Source organism: Cydia splendana, chromosome 17 (assembly GCF_910591565.1).
Source record: "Cydia splendana chromosome 17, ilCydSple1.2, whole genome shotgun sequence".
Lineage (NCBI taxonomy): Eukaryota > Metazoa > Arthropoda > Insecta > Lepidoptera > Tortricidae > Cydia > Cydia splendana.
This window is the reverse complement of record NC_085976.1, coordinates 763,926-784,790: the sequence shown is the minus strand read 5'-3', so window position 1 is coordinate 784,790 and position 20,865 is coordinate 763,926. Positions and strand designations below refer to the sequence as shown.

The 20,865-nt window shown below is 41.9% G+C and overlaps 1 protein-coding gene across 1 annotated transcript in view; it reads right to left on the bottom strand.

Annotated features, from left to right (window-relative positions):
* LOC134798608 (acetylcholine receptor subunit alpha-like 1) overlaps positions 1 to 20,865 on the bottom strand; it is a 350,593-nt gene that overhangs the window by 264,503 nt on the left and 65,225 nt on the right. The gene's annotated exons all lie outside the window — the stretch shown is intronic.

Below are 20,865 nucleotides of genomic sequence, written 5' to 3'. Positions count from 1 at the left end.
TATTAAAAAATATGCCATAGAACTAAGACTTTCAAATAATAGTCACAATTGAACGATGATATTAGATTTAGAGACCATAGTTTGGATTTTTGGATTATAGTCGGGTAGTATTTCGATAATTAAGTTCTTTGAAATGTATGGATACCGAAATGAAATGTATGTATGGTTATTTTTACTTTGAAATGTATAGGAAGGTGCTATCAAATACATCAGAAAATATTTTTATTACTCCCAAAAAGTCATGGGTAAGTACCTATTTTAAATACAATTACTAAATTTAATTATCAACTTATTTTACAAAAAACTAATATCTTACTACATTTACTACTGAAACGAAAAAAAAAACATGCGCTCTTATTGCTAAATATGACAAAATTATTTCCCAGCCGGCGTATTATGGATGGCTTTATCTATCTTTATCCACGTGATAAAATAACTGTCACTTTTGAACACCGTGGGATAGAAAGTGACGGACACCGTTTTATCACGCAGTCACGTAGACAAGAGCGACCATCATATCCGTACAGGACGTCATATCAACTATTACTCCCTCTACGCATGCGTCAAACAACACCCTTATCAAGCGTGCGATGAAAAGGGAAAATTGTTTTGCATATCTTTGCGTCCTACCACTCATCTACATCACAGTATAAGCGTTGCATACATTATCGCCCCAGCAAAAACAACATCTAAACATCCCATTTAATTACCAATCTTACTCCATTGAGATAAAGTTGAAAATCATGTGCGTATTTGTCTGTATTATATGACCTTTTGTGTACATAAGGAAGATTACTTATTAAAGATGTTTCTCAAGCCTCCTAATTAGTTTGCTCCCGTAAGTGCATCTTCGTCGACATAATTATGTTATACGATTTTAAACCGTGATCCGATGAAATAGGGTCGGAAATTTTTGAATTGGTGATTTTCATTAAGTAACTAAAGCTGAGATAATATAAAAGGTATTTCTAGAAATAAATAATGATGTTTTTGTGCATCATGCATAGGGTTTGCTCCCGGGAAATACCAGAACCGAAAGTACCGGGAGTTCCCGGGATTTAGAGCCAAGCAAAGAACCGGGATTATAAAATTAAAATCCCGGTACTTTCGGGATTTTCGGGACTAACATTTCCGGTACAATATTTGACTGTTTCCTGTTAATTAGCGAGAAATATCATGTTTTTAAAGAAATATATTTTTTAATACAGTTGCTCAAAAAGTGCTACTTTACGTAGCTGTTTAGCGTGCGGAAAGTTGGTTATCTCGAACTAGTGCTTTTTACTTTTCCAATTTTTTTAAATTTATACTTGTTCCAATTCACGACTACTTATTGATGAGTGTTAATATTCGTTTCCTTTAAACGTCGTAATCAGCATAAAAACCTACTGTTAATGTAAGAATGTGAAAAATATACATATTTCATATTTTAATACTTACCTCTTCATCATTATAACACGTTTATTTTTTAATATTGAATATTGAAAATTCCGTTCTTAATAAGTTGTCTGAATGGAACGGAATAGCTGCCAAACGCCCATAGATATAATATACTTAAAGACGACGTCTAAGCGAGCTGTCACTGTTACCACTTTTGTTTAGTGTACGATTAACAATGTTTTACTTATTTTTTCGCAACTGTATTAAAAAACGTCGTTCGATACACGTGCGGAAATGTCATTCTTCACTCGTCCCGAGTCTTGCCACTCGCCTGCGGCTCGTGGCAAAATATCTCGGTACTCGTGAAGTAATGACATACCTTCCGCACTAGCATCGAAATGTACTATTATCAATCTAAGGCTGATACTAATACTTTTACGACTGATCACAATATTAAAATCAAAACAAAAATAGTCAATGGGTTTGACAATGCCGACAATATAAACTGCGTAATTTGAAACTTTAAAGGCATAAGACAAGTGTTTCTACGATAAATAATTTTATACGAATATTTTTATTAATTACATACTAAATACGAGCAAAAAATAGGGATGATTTTGCAGATAGTAAAAACCAGTTTAGGATTAAACCAAATTAAGTATATTATTTAGTAGCTAGTAAATAGTACCTATAGTACGCAGATGCAGTCCATATCATAGTTTAATGTAGGCAATGATTGTGTGAGTTAAAGTCATATATGTATTATCGTACAAAAGAAGTGTGTGTACCTTCACTATGGTACTTTTTATATCGTACTAATATTTAGAGAAATATTCATGGTCATTTTACTTTTTTTTTACTGAAAGTTAAGGTAAAAAATGACTTTTGAAGGCAGTCCCGAAAGTACTAAAAATACCGGGAAATCCCGGTTCCATTTTTGCCTAGTACCGAAAATCCCGGTTCTTTTAAACAGTACCGGTTCTGCAATCCCTAATCATGCATATATGTATTTTGGGCTAAGAATATCGGCCTGATTTGAACTTTAAGATACGTTAAAAATTTGCTAAGGATACGATATGGATCGGATATGTCAGTGTCAAAAGTGACGTTTTTATTGGACTTTTATATTTGATTAATTTTTAAGTAAGTAGTTTTATTTTAATGTTAGTTTAAGTATTTTTAATTTGTTTCTTGTTCTTAACTTGAGTAGACCATCGTTTGTAGCTAGCCTGTGCATATTTAGGTACTTACCTACTTTAAATTTAATTACTACATTGTTTAGTAGAATTGACGTTTAGAAACTTCATTCTGGTTTTACTCTTTTGTTTTTAATATTGCATATTTTTCCCTTGGAATACTATTTTACAAACTACGACTTTTAATCCTTCACCACCCTCACAATACCCATTGCAGCTTCCCTATAACAAACTGCATAGTTAAAGTACTAAATATTCCAGTCACACCAAACGTTAACTCCTGCTAGTTTATTGCACCATTTCTTTCTCTGTTAAGCATTTGTTTAAACCCAGCAAATTGAGTGCATCTATAAATAATTCAAGTACCATCACCCACACTGTTAACTATACATCGGTGGACCTTATGCTTTTTGTAATAAGGTCCATCGATGTACAGTTAAGAGTATTGGTGTTTGTACAGTTGGAAACGTGAATAGCTATAGAGACCGCGCGCGCTGGAGGGTCTGCCATCTTGTGGCCTGAATCGGAAACATATGTGCGTATGTACATTTCCAAAACAAGTGCTACCATCTACCGTTCTCGTAGGTACGTTTGTAGGTTCTGCCATCTTGTGCTACATCGGAAGCATAAACGTCACATTTACGCCTCGCGCCAAAAATCTGACGGCTCCTATGCTGCCCCCTATAGTTCATGCACGTTTACATGTTTTTAACTTAAACTTTACACACCTTATACCATCAATGAATCTTAGGTATTCACCAGAGGGCACCAGTACTAAAATGTATTATTAGTTTTATGTGTTACTATAGTGTGTAATTATGAATTATTAATATTTATTAGTTTGCATTTCTTTTAATTCATTGTTTTTTTTTTCTCTCTGCATCAATTGTAAGTGTCTCTGTTTGGCCCTATGGTTAACTGGTAGAGAATGCTATGTGGCATTAAGTCTGCCATTTGTACATTGTTGTATATATTTTGTGCAATAAAGTTTAAATAAATAAATATACTTTATCCTAAGTAGGTAAGTGAAGGCTGTTTTTAGAAGCTTTAAATAAGTAAGGATTATCGTGTTTAATATGCGAAATTCAAATTGCTGATTATAGTGCTACTAAAATTGTCCATTTTCACATTATCTTTTATTTATTTTCAATCTTAGGTTAGGTATTTTACGAAGCCTACCATTAAGTCCTTCGGCGTGGATTTGACATCAAAGGAAGGAGACTTACCTGGAAAAAAAAAACATTTCTTAGTAAGATAAGATACTAGATTATTAACCTAAAAATAGAGATTATTAGTGTACCTATTTAATACTTAATTTTGCACTTTTCTTTGGACAAATATTATATCTTTTCCACACAAATTTTAAGAAAAATCACCTAACAAAAACCTTAAATAATTACCACAATCCAGAGGATTATATTATTTTAATACATAAGTATGTCTTATAGAATAAAAACCCACAAGATGGTCCGAAGATCTGGTTAATATCGCAGGGGGCCGACGGATGAGGGCACCGTACGACCGGTCTTTGTGGAAATCCCTGTGGAAAGCCTATGGCCGGCTGAGCAGTGGACGTCTTTCAGCTACATAACATGATGATGATGTCCTATGGATATCCCTAGATTTCAAGGCATACAGCTCAATAATATGTAAACAGATGTGTATCTGCAAAGTGAGCGCTTGCCGTCCGATTGTCGCTGAATCGTAAAAGTGGCCCCTCGAACACGTACGTCCGCCGCCGACAAAGGGTGAATCGCCCGTTAGCCGCACGGTGACCATTCGTTTTCACGTCCCGGGATATTTCCTTTTTTTAACACCTGATGGTAAACGGTCACCGTAGCGTATGGACGCAAGCAATACCTGGAGGTGTGACACAAGTGTTTATTATAAGGCTCTACCGAAACATTGTAAAAATAATTAAATTAAACGTTTATTCACGAATCGTGCTTACAGCTAATTATAAATTAATTATTCTGCCAATCCACAATGTGGTTTGTTGGCAGACGATGCTCCTATAAAGGTATATAAGCTGGGTAGTTTATAGGTACATATCTACCTATAACTTAAAGTTATCTATTCAACGCATTGCATTGCATTGTTTTGTTTGAGTCAATGCAAAGATAGCTTCGACTGGCTCTACCCACGGTCAACAGGTCAACACACAATGGTTCCAATTTAAAAGGGTTCATGCGATTTTGCGACCTTAAACAGCTAGCTATTTTTAGATAAATAGTTGGAGATAAAATTGCGTTTAAAAGTGTATAAATTAGTATTAATAATATACTTAAGTTTTATTTGTATTAATAATAATGATCTCAGTTGGTCTCTGGATAAGTTGAACATTGTAATTAAATAGTGTAAAAAGTAATTCCAAACTCATTTTGAGATCTGTGTAATAAAATATTTTCTGAGGATATATATTGTAATATATGACAATAGAAGCGCCTATAGTCATTTATGCTTCGCCCCAAGAAACAGGGAACTCTTTTTGTCATTAAGTCCTTTTATACCAAATGTTTTTCCGCAAAAATAAATTAAAAAAGCATGAATATTCAAAAGCGTGGTCACCGGAGCACTCTATTACGTTAGCGAGCAAAGGCGAACGAGACCCATTTTAGATTTCAATAACTCCAGGCCAAGGACACCACTCTGTAATAACTTTATGTTGATTTTGTACCGGGTTTAACTGACCCCATATTTACTTCCAGTTTTGAGCAAACGTGCAGACAAATCTTCAAGGTCGTATCAAAACCGAATTCGGTTTTAATAATCATTAAATCGGTTAATCGGATTAAATCGGATCTGATCGGATTAATTTTAATTAAATTGGATAATTTTATAATAAATCTTAATCTTGGGGTTTTAAGGTAAGCAGAAGGTAACTTATTTTACAGCACATATGGTGCTACTTTACCGCCCTAGTGCGGTAACTAGCAAAATACGTGCCTATATCGAAAATAGGTAAATATGTACTGTAAAACGTTGTACAATACACGTGCGAAAAGGTAATTCGTTTCCTACTTTTCGCACTTGTATCGCAATGTAGTACTAGTACGTAATCAATAAGACGTCACTTGTATAAGGATACAGTTTTAAATCGTCTTTATAGGTAGGTACAACATAATAACTTATACAAACAGCGACACTCCTAACTGTTTACGGTGGACCTTATTACAAAAGGCATAAGGTCCACCGATGTACAATTAACAGTGTGGGCAATGGTACCTATAAAAAAAAAAAAAAAAAAGCCTTTATTGCCATGTAACTATAGTTAATACATAATTAAACACATGAAATAAATACAATTTAAACAATTAAACAGTTATAATAAGAATTAAATAGTTGTAGTTTTTGTGAGTGAGTGTCACATGGCCCCAGTTAGGGTGAAGGCCTCCTCCATCAGTTTCCATTGTTTCCTGTCTTGCGCTTTCAAGATCCAGTCTCTACCAGCTTTCTTTTGAATTTCGTCTATCCAGCGTTCTTTTGGCTTCCCTCTGCTCCTCTTACCAGTGGGGCCCATCCACTCGGTTACCCGTTTTGTCAAATCAGTTACTTTTTTAGAACTGTTAAAACGATTTGCTAATATGGAATTTATATGAAACATTACATCGTGACGTCACGGTCAACTCACCTACTTTTTATGTTTCTATCTGATTTATTAAATAGAACTTGTGTTTTAAAATAACTCCTATCTGTGTTTTTCTAATAATTATTTGGTGTTTTATTTCAGGCATGTTGTAAAATAATTTATTTTAAATACAGTATAATACCCTTTTGTAGTGCGTGTTGTCCGGCCGGCGTCTATCAGTTTGGTTTTTCTGCGGATATCTTCGCTTCTATATCTATCTGTAAGTTTAATACCAAGGATGCTTCGTTCCGTAGCGCGCTGGCAAGAGCGTATTTTTGTTTTAGTTCTCTTTTGGAAGATCCAAGTTTGTGCTCCATATGACAGACAAGGTAGCAAGCACGAATCGATTACCTTCTTTTCGAGCTTTAGGGGAAGTTTCGATTTTAAGATTTCTTTAAAGCTCCAGAATTGTTTCCAAGTCATGTTGATACGACGTTCTATCTCGTCCTCATGTCTTGATTTCTCGAAGGAAATTTGTTTACCAAGATATATATAGCTGTCGGCGTATTCAATGTAGGTATAGATGGTACCTATACCTACATTGTATTATGAGAATGAGGTTCCACGAGTGCAAATAAAAAGACCAGTTTGCAGACAAAGTTCTCACAAGTTATTAAAATACATAAGTATATATTAATAGCCGTTTTCCAAAGTCATATCAAAAAGTCGTTACCAATTCTTGAACTCCATAACTTAATGCGCCAACCATGGAAAGTTCGAAAACCTTCGACGCATAGACTACCCCTCACAGATACCGCTATCTGAAACGTTTATGACCACAAGGTCATCTGACACAGCGGCATATTAAGTTTACTATCGTAATTCTACACGATGCAGTTGAATAGTGTAGAGTACAACACTATTTTATACTAAAACAACTATGTGCAACCCTAGACACTCTAGATAGATTAGATTATAGCTACTTAGTTCTAATAAGGTTACTTACGGCGCGATTTGGGAAATGAATTAGAGATTAACTAGATACGATATTGTAAAGATATGTGACGTCCCACGGATGCGGTGGGCGCTTACGCTATTATTAACGCCGCTCCAATATTATCGCGGCGCTATGCGACGTAAGCGCCATCCGCCATAAGGTACCTTTACCCGTACCCTTTGCCGTGGAACGTCACATATCTTTACTATTTCATATCTAGTGAATCTCGAATTCATTTTCCGAATCGCGGCGCCAGCCGCCATAAGGTACCTTTTTTCGTGGAACGTCACATATCTTTACTATTTCATATCTAGTGAATCTCTAATTCATTTCCCGAATCGAGCCGTTAGTATCACAATTTCTTCTGATATTTTGTAATTTAATAATTTTAACATTTCGCTGAAATCCATATATGAAATCTAAAGTTTTTTAATGGCCGCTTCAAGTAAACGGTGATTAATATAAGTCAAATGAGCCGAGCGGTCGCGCTAAATCAGTATCGAAGCGCCACGCAATGATGTTATGGTGACCAAGAGAAACCCGACACTAGCGTCTCTTGAGCGTCGGCGTCTAGTTAGCGCTATGAAAAATAGTGTCGCTGCGCAGTTTCGCCAACGTTGTGTCAAGCAGCAGCCATTTATATTTGACTAGACGCAGCTCGGGAGGCGCTAGTGCGGGGTCTCTTTGAGTCTTATAATGCTTCATCTGTTAGACAAGTGGTCTGTGTGAACGGACCGCTCGCTCCAACGATTTTTACTACCAAACCAAACAAGAAAGTCGTTAACCAAAATTCAAATAATCATCTGCGGCCGAATACGCTTCGTCCGATAAAATACCCCATAAACATTCTAGCCATTTAAGCCCAAGTTAAAACATAATAAAGAGGACAGCCTCGTTCCTGCTCACCTCACAATAAAAAACCCATAAAATAACCCGAAATGCGATACGAGTACATAATAAAATAAACAATGTACTTTCGCTGTTATGGGTCGTAACGGCCCACGATTTTTGAGCTAAGTATAGACGACAACACAGTAAACAGATAAAGAGGCCTTTCTAGAACAGTATCAAACTACGAGTAATATCATTAGACAGGGGAACTGACACATTGTATGGGTTTGAATACAGAAGATACTACTTTTTACTGCGGAAATGTATGCGGGCTTAGCCTTCTTGGTATGCGGCAAACAGGTTGAGAGCAAAGTGTGCATAAAAGTAACTAAATTATTTTTTTATTGGGAAAAGGTTAGCAGTTGACCATTGACCACACTACACCTGATAATAAGTGCTGATGCGGCCTATGAAGGCAAGAGTTCCACTCTTTAGCTGTTCGCATAACAAAGTTGGAAAGCAAAGTGTTTAGTGCGAATCAGAGTCAGAGTAACAACGTAGGGTGAAATGGAACGCAAGTCCGCGCCTAGTCCCACTGTGGTAGCACGTGGATGAGGGGAATGGGGATTAACTCAAATAATCTCATCGCATACCCCCAGAAATGTATCCTATAGAATACTTATTAATAGATGAAAACATGTTAAGCGACATTTGACCTAAATTAAATGAGTGACCCGTTCTATATTTTAATGTCTTTACGTCTCACGGGAGTTTTCTCCCAAAACAGGGACATTTAACTCTCCATTAACGTTTATTTTTGTCTATGCCGCCGTAACCCGCAGCGTATGAAACCTTTATTCTCTGAGAAACGCCATATCGTTGTTTTGATTGTGTTTTTTATCATGACCACCGAGATTTCCCAAATGTCTCGACATTTACGAGAAAAATAAGGTTGCCGGTTGGGGTTTATTGATCGGTGTAGCTTTTCGACGTGGGTTTTGTATCATGTGGGCTCTGGGCGTGACTGTGGCGCCGCCCTGTCGAGTATAAGCGAACGAACGAAAAATATTGAATAACTAAAGAAACTGAACTGAACTGAAGATTAAACTTTCATGAGACATATTTTTAAAAGCACTCGAGCCTGAGGAAGGACCCCCGACGGGCCCGAAACATGTCGCCAAGAGCGACTAAAAATTAATGTGAGTGAAACCGTTGTCGTATAAACATTTTAACTAAAGAATCAGGTGGCCTAGCCAAGGTGACGATCGCTTGCGCTTCGCTATCGAATCACATCGTGTCTCTCTATCACTCTTCCATATTAGTGTGACAGTGACAGTTGCGTTTCGTTCGTTACGTAGCGTTAGCGATTGGCATGTTGTCTACGGGGCCAGGCGTAGATATTCTGGTTTTAATCACAGGTTATGAATTAGAGTTGGATTAGTCATCTATCTGATTTGTCAGTGTCAAAAGTGACGATTTTGGAATAGAATAGAATATAAACACATTATAGACAAACTGTGTACAGAAGATGACATCATTTCATAGGTACAACATTGTCCCAACAGTTAAGGTAGCCGATCTTGTTCAAACTTGTTCGAGTGATCGGCTCACTTTATATTTCGTCAACTTTACCCAATATGAACAAAAAGGAAATGTCACTTTTGACACTGACAGATCTTATCGGGTCGGTCGGTGACACGATGTTGCAGTTCAATATCGATAATGCAGTATAATTTGAGTGCGATGACTCCCAGATATGACGTTGTTAGAGTCTGTGCGGAAAGAGAAGAGTCGTGAAACGTATGGGGCCCGATACATTCCACGACTCTTCTCTTTCCGAACAGACTCTAACCCCCTTATTCATAAACGTTTACTAGTTCACAAGCCGATAATAATCGTTTGTCCCTTTCCATCATACCAATACGTCGGAAAGTTTCCATCAACAAACGATTATTATCGGCTTGTCAACTTTAGTAAACGTTTATGAACTAGTGGCTCTGTGAGCTGTAGACCTCGCGATTGCGACCTTATTGGGACCGTGCACGATGACAGCGCCACACAGCGGTTTGATCAATCAACAATACAAAAATTTTAATTTATTTAAAAAAATACGAAGTTTATGTGAAAAAAAAATACAAAAAGTTGTCTTACTGGGGATCGAACCCAGACTTACTGTGTGCAAACAATAAAAGCAAATGTTTGCAAAATGCGCCATGATAGTTCTTAGCTAATCTGACGAAATTCGGCTACTCACTCTCGAGTAAAAACTAAATATCTAAATACCGCCAAAATCAGCGATATAAATTTTCTGAACTTTTGGCCTTTTAATCTATAAACATATCTCAAAAAGAAAAAAACTCTTATGATATCGATACGACTATTTGTTTAGGCGCGAGGTACCACATCTTCGCCATTTTTAAAAATTTCCAAAAACTGGAATGACATAAAAAAATATATTTAATCATAGAATCTGGTCACAAATATTTCACGAGAATCGGTTGAGAATTGTGACCTGTAGAGGAGAACATCCGGACGGACATACGAAAGCAAAATGCCCGAGTCAAAACGTAGACCTGCGCTACGCTTCGGTCAATAAGGGGGTAATACTTTAAATAGCACTGAATCCACACCCACATTACACACTCGAATTATTCTGAAAGAAACAATAAAAGGCGTTTGTAATTTCTACACTTCCATCACTCGCATCTGTACCATTCATACAAAACAGCCTATATCAGCACGAAATACGTGGCGGTTAAGACCTTGTGAATTGTAAGAGTAGGCCAAATTATTTATTTATCCGTACAATAAGGAAGGGTTCCGAACGCGTGATAAAACTGTTTAAAAAGGATTTCGGAAAATTTCGGAGTTTACGCTACATGCGTGACGGCTTAGAGGAATCCAGTCAATATTACACTAAACAGCAATGAAAAGAGACAATTTTATATACCAAGTGACCTCTTTTTAATTGCCGAGTGAAGACCGAAATGAATTTTAAAAGTAATTAAAGGCATTAATTTTTTACGGTCTTAATAGTTCATTAACTTGCTACGAAATGGCATCTTGGCAATAAAGAAGTCAAAGGGGGGTCATGCTTATTTAAGCGACATCTGCTAGCATAAGTTGCGTTCTTGCGCGCGACGTTATACCTACATGTCGTAAGATATATTAACACTAAGCTAATATACATATATGGTTTAAGGGTCGGTTGCACCAAACCGTTTGTCACCGTTAAAGCGTTCGCTAAATTTTATGCTATAATTTGCATGGGAAGTTTATACCACACTGCTGATTGACATTTGATCAGTCTGCTAAATGTGTTTGGTGCAACTGGCCCTAACTTTTAGTCACTCGCGCGACATGTTTTGGAGAGCCTATTAGGTTCAAGTTGGCCGCGCGTTACGTACTGCTGCACTATACAAATATGAAGATCCACGAGTACGAAGTCGCGGGCAACAGCTAGTATATGCATACATTACATACATAAAGCATATCATCGAAACTATGCACGGTACCAGCTGCCACTATAATGGCACTCGAGGCTATTATCTTTGAGTGACAAGCGCTCAGCCACAAACACCCTTACATGCGGTTAACTTAATATACCTATATATGGATCAAACTACTTAAATGGAGTGGTAGGATTGGCCCCTGGCCCCAATTTCACCACGGTGACAGGTGCGACAATTGTAAAACATCACTGTTGCTGACGTCACAGGCATCCATGGGATACGGTTACCGCTTACCATCGGGCGGGCCGTATTCCTGTTTGCCACCATCATAGTATTATTAAAAAAAACTTTATTATATCGGAAAAAAACAGATATTTCTCTTGCTAAGTTTATGACAATTGTCACAAGAAACACGACAATTGTCACGAAATTCCGACATATAACTCATTTCCTGTCATGATTCACCGACAATTCTACAAATATGTCGACTACAAAAAATAATTCTTGTTTCACAACATAATTGTAATACATACAATTGTAGCAAAATGCCTGTCATATTTGTAAGTATTTCTATAGAAAATATTTTATTTTAATATGTCACCTGTCGCTTGACAATTATCGCTCGACATATGTCACTGACAATTGTAGCCGTGGTGAAATTGGGGCCTGAAGTGTCCAAACAAATATATATTATAACTCTAACAGAAAATATTATAATTTTGACCTATATATAGAATTTTAGTATACCTAGCTGTTCTCTCCATCTCTATCTTATCTCATGACAACTTTTGCGAGGTTTCAAAACAACCAAAAATAGCCGATTTAAACATTGATTAGTGTTAAGTGCCAGTTCATTCAATTTGCTATCTGCGTTTAGTAGAAAATGTATGAACTCGCACTTGCTATTTAAATGAGGCCAGACAACATAAGTCATTAAAATAGTATTCGTTTTCTCCGGATCATCATCATAGCGCAGCCAAAAAATGTCTATTTATGTACGTAAGCTATCGCCAAGGATTCTTTAGGATTTACTGCGATTCTGACTAGATCGTTAATCTTGTTGTAAATAGTCGAGTAAATAGACAGTTTTTCCTTTTATCGATATACCAAATCAACAAAAAAGTGAGTAGTCTTATTCATATCAGCCAAAACGTTTACTTCTAGCATAGCCCTGCTCGCAGATTTCTATATCATCGGTCGTGTGCTATCCTCATCCAAGATTTCATGATTTACCAAATCATATTTTTGTAACATTTAGGCCCACTTGCACCATCCCACTAACCCGGGGTTAAGTGGTTAAACCGTTAACCCAGTGTCAAATTGTATTGGTAAGCAAGGTAACTCCAGGTTTAACCGGCTAACCCCGGGATAGTGGAATGGTGCAAGTGGGCCTTAGTACAAATGAATAGTGTCTTCCAAATAGATAGTTTTCGCGTTCCCGTATCAAAATCAGAACAATGGCGAACCCATCAATCGGCGATATAGTAGTCCTTCAATCTCCGATAATAATAGCCCTCTAGGCAATTACCGCGCGAGTGACGGTCGAGGGCCCTACGCGGCAATTATAAAGGTTCTTTGTGTGACGATTAATTGATAATGTGCACTTCCATTAACTGTGGTTGACGGAACTGACGGCGTCGTTGCTTTTTGTGGTGTCGATTTATGTTGTAAAAAAGTGTGTTAAATATATATCAACGGTTCACTCACGTATTTTAAGTCGATATTAGTCGTCATCCGAATTTTTATCGTGATTGTGGTTGGTCGGTGCCTCTTAGCTGGAAAACTGTTTTGGGTACTACGTCGGTGGTTAGTAGACGAACATTTTGGGAATGACGTAGTGAGTGTTGTGTGCAACCCAACATTTGACAATAATGCCAAAAACGAGGGTAGTTTCTTGCCCTCCCTACTGCCGCCGGCGCCCGCGCCGAGTCATCGGGCGCGGAGAGCTGCGGGCCACAGTCTGCGCTGGTCCGCCAAGCAAGCTCCTAACGACTGGAGGGCGCCGTGGTGGAATGTCGTCAATTCCAGTGCTTCACGAACGGCAAAGAGGGTGAAACGCCGGAGTGAGTTTAGTGGGTAGGGCCATCTCGCCAGGGAAAAAAAAAAGGTCACGAGATTCTCGCTCTGCTTCTATGGTTTGATGTCAAAACAACATCAACTCGTGGCGCAAAATACTAGTTCTCTGTGCCGGTTCTATACGTTTGTATATATAGTTCAATGGTATTTTCCACAGAAGTCACCTTTATTTAAGATATGTTGGACCCAAGTGTGTAAAAAACTGGTGTTTTGTTTCATATTTCAAGATGTGGCTTCTGAAATAGGTACCTTTATCGCTGTAAGTAAGAGGTTTTAAGACTTTAAAACAGTTTCTTATCTTTAATGGCTCCTCTACACGATGGGCCAGCGCCGGCCACTCCAAGGGACGCATTTATGCGTTAGAGGGAGCAAGTGATATTGCTATCTCATTCTACGGCATGGCTGCGTCCCATGGAGTGGCCGGCGCTGGCCCATCGTGTAGAGGAGCCATACAGCCAAAATCTTTGAACTAATCTCTCTATGTATACTGTTTCAAGGTTCTAAATAATAATAAAATCATAAGTAGTTTTTATATTTTATTATTATTGAAGTAAGGTTAACGTACTAGTGCTCGACAATGCCCAATAGATGACACCTTGCTGTCAACTCTATTGACAATGACTTAAGTTTCAAGATGACATGTACTGGGACCACATCGAGCACCAGTACGTTTACCTTATGGTCTCAGGTAAACTTCGTAATATAAACAAAGGTTTGAGTTTAACCTGTACTCGGGCGGAGGCGGGTCCATATGCAAGGAATAATTTGCGGCCGGTCGCTGCTTGCGATGGGTCTGCCTCTATGGCAGCTACCTGTCCGGTAGTTGGCATGGTGAATGGTCTCGGGGGGAGCACAAGTTGCAGAGATCCTCGAGGCAAAACTGGTTGTGCTCCTTCCCGAGGTTACTGCCTGTTAACTGCCTGGTTCTACCGTAGAAACAGGCAGAACGGAAACAACCAGTTGGACTATCTCAGGGTGAGTTTTGCAACGGATCGAACGCCGGGCTCGGAAGTCGATGATGTCATCCGTATGACTTCATCTACAACGGGGTCAGGTAAGTGAACCAGTGCAAAGAACACCCTTCACGTAATCCCAACCTAGCCCTATCCCTCAGATGGATCTGTATTTGTGTGCCAACATCGAGAGGCCACTGTAGGTTCGTCTCCTTTGACGGAGGCGAGCATGCAGGGGCGGGAAGATTGGTGGCCGCAAATAACGATCCATATCCCACGTAATCAGCCGTAAGCGATGATGTGGCATGTCGCAGCGGGCTTCTCATCCACAAAGAAGGATGATTAGCGGTAGAATGCCACCCGCGTGTTTGTGCCGTGCGCGGGGACCCGTACGGGTGGAGAAGGAGATCCTGGGAGCGGGCGCGAAGCGGGGGTCTGTTGTCGTTATCCCCGTTAGAAGAAGTTCCTTCGGCTCTAGATTCATCTCACACGGGAGGTCTAGACCTAGCCAGTCAAGATCAATCGGCTGTTGTGTCCAATCAGATGGCCGCATGGCGAGTGTCCTGGGGTGTAGGGGTCTGTAATCGGCGGAGCACGACTCCCATGTCGGCTGTGGAGCTGACTAGGGTTTTGGCACCGTGCGGATTCATGGGCAACGCACTTTGGGACGCTATATCAGCTTGGTATCCCTGATGCGTCAAAGCATCCCAAATGTGAGGCTCCGAGGAGGGTGGGGAGCCAAGCTGCTGAAATTTTCACTGGTGGTTTATGGATAACATATTACCAAAAACGACGGAAGGAGGAAAAGCCGGACCCGTACGGGATGAGGCAAAGGCGCATAGCGCAAAAGTTGCTGCACCAGCTCTTAGTGGGCCTGTCCCTGACAGGAACGCGAGAGTAGGTAGCGGTAAGGTTTGGAGGTCCGCGAGGACGGAGGACGCGCACGGCGCGAAAGGCAGAGGCCATGGTGGAGCAGGCCACTCCAAAGGTACCACTCGCGCCGAGCAAGTTCCCCCAGGGGGACCGACTAGCGCAGGTGCCGGAGGAGTAGGCAGCGGAACGATGGCCTACTGCAAGAGGCAAACGGGAGCACCGCTTCCAAATCCTGCTGGCGTTGCTCCGGGCGCCCTCGACAGCGCGGCCATGCCTAAGGGCGTGGACGTGCAGTCGGGTGGAGGAGCCGCTAAGTCCAGGAGGCAGAAGAGGCGTGCGAAGGCGCGACTAAGAACGGACGCGGAATCGGTGGCCGGACCCTCCACAAGTGGAGCGGGAAGGCCACAGAATAAGAGGTCACTGGGGGCCAGTGGCGACTCATCTCTGCTCGCTGGTGACTCCAAGAGAGCGAAGGTAGGGGGATCGTTCGCGGAAGTCACGGCGAGCGAGAAGATGGCCATCGTCCCAGTGGCCTTTCCTGCCGAGAAAGTGATGCAGGAGCATATGCCGGCCATCGTAGGAGCTCTGCTCCTATCTCTTGACAAGGCCGAAGAACCCATGCCCGACATCACACTCGGCAACCTCGTGGGGGGCGCGCTTAACGTCACCTGCAAGGGGAGGGAATCCGCGGCATGGCTCGGCACGGTAATCGGAGGTGGAGAGATTGCCGGGCTGCGCCTGAAGGTCGTGAGTGCCAAAGATCTGCCGAAACCGGTCAAGATGGCCTGGAGAACGGTGGTCGATGGCACTCAGGACATGGCGAGAGCCCTCAGGGTGCTGCAGAGGAGGAACCCTAGGCTGCGCACGAGCGAGTGGAAGGTAGTCGACACCGTGGAGTCGGGGCCGAGCACCAGGCGAATCGTACTGATGGACCGGGTGTCGGCCGCCGTCATCAAGGAGGCCGACTACGTTCTGCACACGGGGCTCGACACCAGCCACTTCAAGCTTCTGGAGGAAGCGCGGGAGCAGGGGCCTGGGGGGGCTGAGGTCGAGCCGTGTAGGGAGGGGGGAGAGGGGGGGGAGGTAGCCCAGAAGGCTACGGTCGCTGTGGCGACAGGGGGGGCCCCGGAACGGGAGGCGCCACCAGCCGGTGACGCACCTGTGGAGGTGGCGGAGGACCAGTCGGAGGAGGCGGGGGGCATGGTGCAGCTAGGAGAGGACCATGCTGGACCGCGCATGTCTCGAGCATCGTCACCGATCTCATCGATGGCGGGCTCAGAGGATCTGCGTGGTCTGGCGGAACTCTACCTGGAGGGTACCATGTCACCTATGTCCTTCGACGACACGGTCCAGGAGGTGGCTGCTGATCTCAGCACCACCAAACAATAAACGCCGCAATGGAGGGCTTAAGGTGCGTACAGATTAATCTCCAGCACAATAAAGCAGCCACTGCCCTTCTGGCTAAGCTGTTAAAAAGCGATAAATTCGATATTGCTCTTATACAAGAACCATACATTTACAAAGGCGAGATAAGAGGCTTAAACGGTACTGGCGGGACATTGTTATATGTTTGTCCTGAGAGTACTATGAGGACATGTATCTATGTTAAAAATGGCATTGACGCTCTGCTTCTACATGCTTTCTGTTCCAGGGATCTGACTACGGTCAAGATCCAAAACAAGGGGGGGGGTAAGGCACTAATCATCTCATCAGCCTACCTTCCCTACGAGGCAGCGGATCCAATCACTGGGCAACTGAGGGATCTCGCTGCTTACGGCAGCCAGGCGAACACCGACCTGATCATCGGCTGCGATGCAAATGCTCACCACGTCATCTGGGGGAGCTCGGATGTCAACAGAAGAGGAGAGAAGGTACTGGATTTTCTGGTAAGCTCTTCTTTACAACTATTAAATAAAGGCAATGAACCGACATTCGTCAATGCAAGGCGGGGGGAGGTTATTGATATAACGCTAGCGTCCAACAACGCGAGTAATAAGATTAGCTCATGGCATGTCTCTGGGGAGATTTCTTTATCGGACCACAGATATATATGCTTCAGGTATAAGACTAAAATCCAACTAGAAACTATACGCAAACGGAATCCCAGGAACACCAACTGGTTAGCGTTCAAAAGTGACCTGGAGGTGGAACTGGGAGACCCCAAAGGCAAGTTAAACTCTATTATTGACATAGAACTTGAAACAGACAGAATAGCACAAGCTGTCTATACAGCTTGGACAAACAACTGCCCGGAAAAGAAAATCTTGGCGAAGAAGGTGCCCTGGTGGAACCCGGAGATTGCAAAACTCCGGAAGGAAACCAGGGCTGTCTTCAATGATGCTAAAAGGACCAATGACTTCGAGCATTACGCGCGAAAACTCACGGAATACAGCAAAGCTGTGAGGAAAGCAAAAAGGAAAGCATGGATGAACCATTGCGATCAAATCAGGTCCATACCGGAAGGCATGAGACTTACAAAGGCACTAGCTGCAACGAAGTCAGTTCCACTCACTTCCATTAGAAGAAGTGACGGAAGAATGACTGAAACGGGGCTAGAAACCCTCAAAGTTATGTGTGACACACACTTCCCAGGCTCGATAATACATCAGAGCGTAACGGACGATGTAGCAACCGGTGCAATGGAACAATCCATCAGCACGACCAGGTACAACTGGGACACGTCTAAAAAGGTAGTAGATCACGATAAGATACAATGGGCACTATCCACATTTCAACCATACAAAGCCCCGGGGCCAGATGGAATCTACCCCATACTACTACAAGAGGGCGCCAATGTACTAATACCGCACTTAGGTAGACTGTACAGAGCGTGCATAGCCTTCGGACACGTACCGCGTGTGTGGAGGATGGTAAAGGTAACGTACTTGCCTAAACCAGGCAAAGCAGATTACACAGAAGCCAAATCATACAGGCCTATAAGTCTGTCATCATTTTTCCTCAAAACACTGGAGAAACTGGTAGACAGACACATAAGGGATGGTCCTCTTAAGAGGCATCCGCTGCACCAATTGCAGTGTGCGTATCAGCCGGGTAAATCGACTGAAACGGCACTACACCTGGTGACAACCAGAGCGGAACAGGCGATAGAGAACAAAGAACTATGTCTGGCCACTTTTATAGACGTGGAGGGGGCATTTGACCGCACCACGTATCAGGCAATCAATATTGCAGCATCTAAACATGGCATAGAACCAACAATCTGTAGATGGATTGGTACTATGCTAAATAGCCGACTAATAAAATCCTCCCTTATGGGAGATGAAATATTAGCTACGGCTACGAAGGGTTGTCCACAGGGTGGTGTTCTCTCACCAACTCTCTGGAGTCTGGTAGTTAACTCACTGTTGGAAGAACTAAACAAAGGCCCAATACACACGGTAGGGTACGCAGATGATTTAGTGATTCTTGTAAACGGGAAATTCCCGGGAACAGTATCGGAAATCATGAATAAAGCACTGAAGCAAGTGGAAAGATGGTGCAACTGTCATCAACTCTCCATAAACCCAGGCAAAACAGTGGTAATACCGTTTACCAGGAAAAAGACCCTTAATGGCATAAAGCAGCTGAAGCTTTATGGAAGGGTACTGGAAATGTCCAATGAAGTGAAATATCTAGGCGTTACACTAGATAAAGAGCTGAACTGGAGAAAGCATGTCGAACTAACAACCACCAAGGCACTTAGAGTGTTTGGAATGTGTAGATCGGCTTATGGCAAAACGTGGGGTCTAAACCCAAAGGTACTAAGATGGATCTATACCATGATGGTAAGACCTATCATCTTGTACGGATGCCTGGCATGGTGGCCAAGGACACTAAAGAGCACATGCAGGGATGCCCTTATGAAAATACAAAGAACGGCATGCATGGCTATTACTGGCGCGTTTAGAACGACGCCAACAGCGGCGATGGAGGTACTGCTAGACCTCTCGCCGCTACACCTAGTGATACAATCTGAGGCGCGGAAATCGCTACACAGGTTGACCCTAACAGGCCTCTGGAGCGATAGCAAGCCAAAGACCAAACACACAAACATGGAATGCGACAATTTCATGAAAAGGATTACGAACATGGGCTGCGATAAGATGCAACCCAAGTTTATGTTCCATAAGAATTTTAACGTTAAAATTCCAACAAGGGCTGAGTGGACCGAAGGTCTTGAAGCACCAATCTCTGATGGAAACGACATTATATGGTACACAGATGGGTCTAAGACAGAATCTGGTACGGGGGCAGGCATTTATGCAAATGACTTTAGTAGTAGTATAAGCATGGGCAATTACGCCACTGTCTTCCAAGCCGAGACATTCGCTATAATTGCCTGTGTGCATGAGAATATAGTTAGGCGAACCCAAGGGAAGAATATCTATATACTCAGCGACAGTCAGGCCGCTCTCAAAGCGCTCGAAGCTCCCAGAGTGGACTCTAGACTGGTATATAATGGCGTCCAAGCTCTGAACCAGCTTGGAAGGCAAAATAGGGTGCAACTGGTATGGATCCCAGGGCACGAGGGATTCATAGGCAATGAAAATGCAGATGAACTCGCCAGAGCCGGATCTGTAAGTAACCTTATAGGTCCGGAACCATTCGTGGGGCTCTCACAGGGAACCATCACAACGGCTATTAAAGACCATACCAAGACCAAACACCAGGAAGAATGGGATAGTCTGACGGGTCTAAAGCATGCAAAGCTCTTTATGCAAGGAATAGACTCCGGCTGGAGCAAAAAGCTTTGGAAACTTAGCAAAAGACAACTCCAAATCATAACGGGGGTGTTTACTGGCCATTACGGGGTCAAAGGATTTCTGGCCAAGATGGGACACTCTGACAACACCGATTGTCGTATGTGTGGCGAAGAGGAAGAGACAGTAAGACACTTAATGTGTGAATGTCACGCCCTCGCCAGACAAAGAATGAAGGACTTTGGAGCAGGATACCTGGAACCAAAGGACTTTAAAACGCTACCCATGAGCTCCATCATCCGACACATGGATATGGTGGGAAAAGCTCTTGAGTAGTTGACGGATCTCTTCTAGGGGGTAACTGCACAAAAGATCCCTATGGGTCGAAGTGTATCCGCAAGGGCCCCCGAAAACGATAAGATAAGATAACCTGTACTCACCCATTCGTATTACTCATCATATTTAACGTGATATAAAATATCGTGACATGTAAACGCTCTCACGTTCGTATTAACGCCGTCCATTATGAGCTGCGGTTGCGTCCCGTTTGTTTTATTGAACTCGGTGAAATTGCAATGCAGTGTACGAAGTGTGTCGTTTAACGTTGCCAACATATATTTACACTGGCGTGCAACAACGTCATTCGTACCATCGCCTACACTGTTAACTGTACATCAGTGGACCATCATCGTAATAGGGTCCACCGAAATACAGTTAAAGAGTGTTCCTGTTTACTTTCAGACCTATTCGGATTTCGAGATAATCACAAGATCTTGAGACGATTTAGAGATCAACTAGATCTACATTGGATATCGACTAGATGTGACTTGGATATCTAAGTC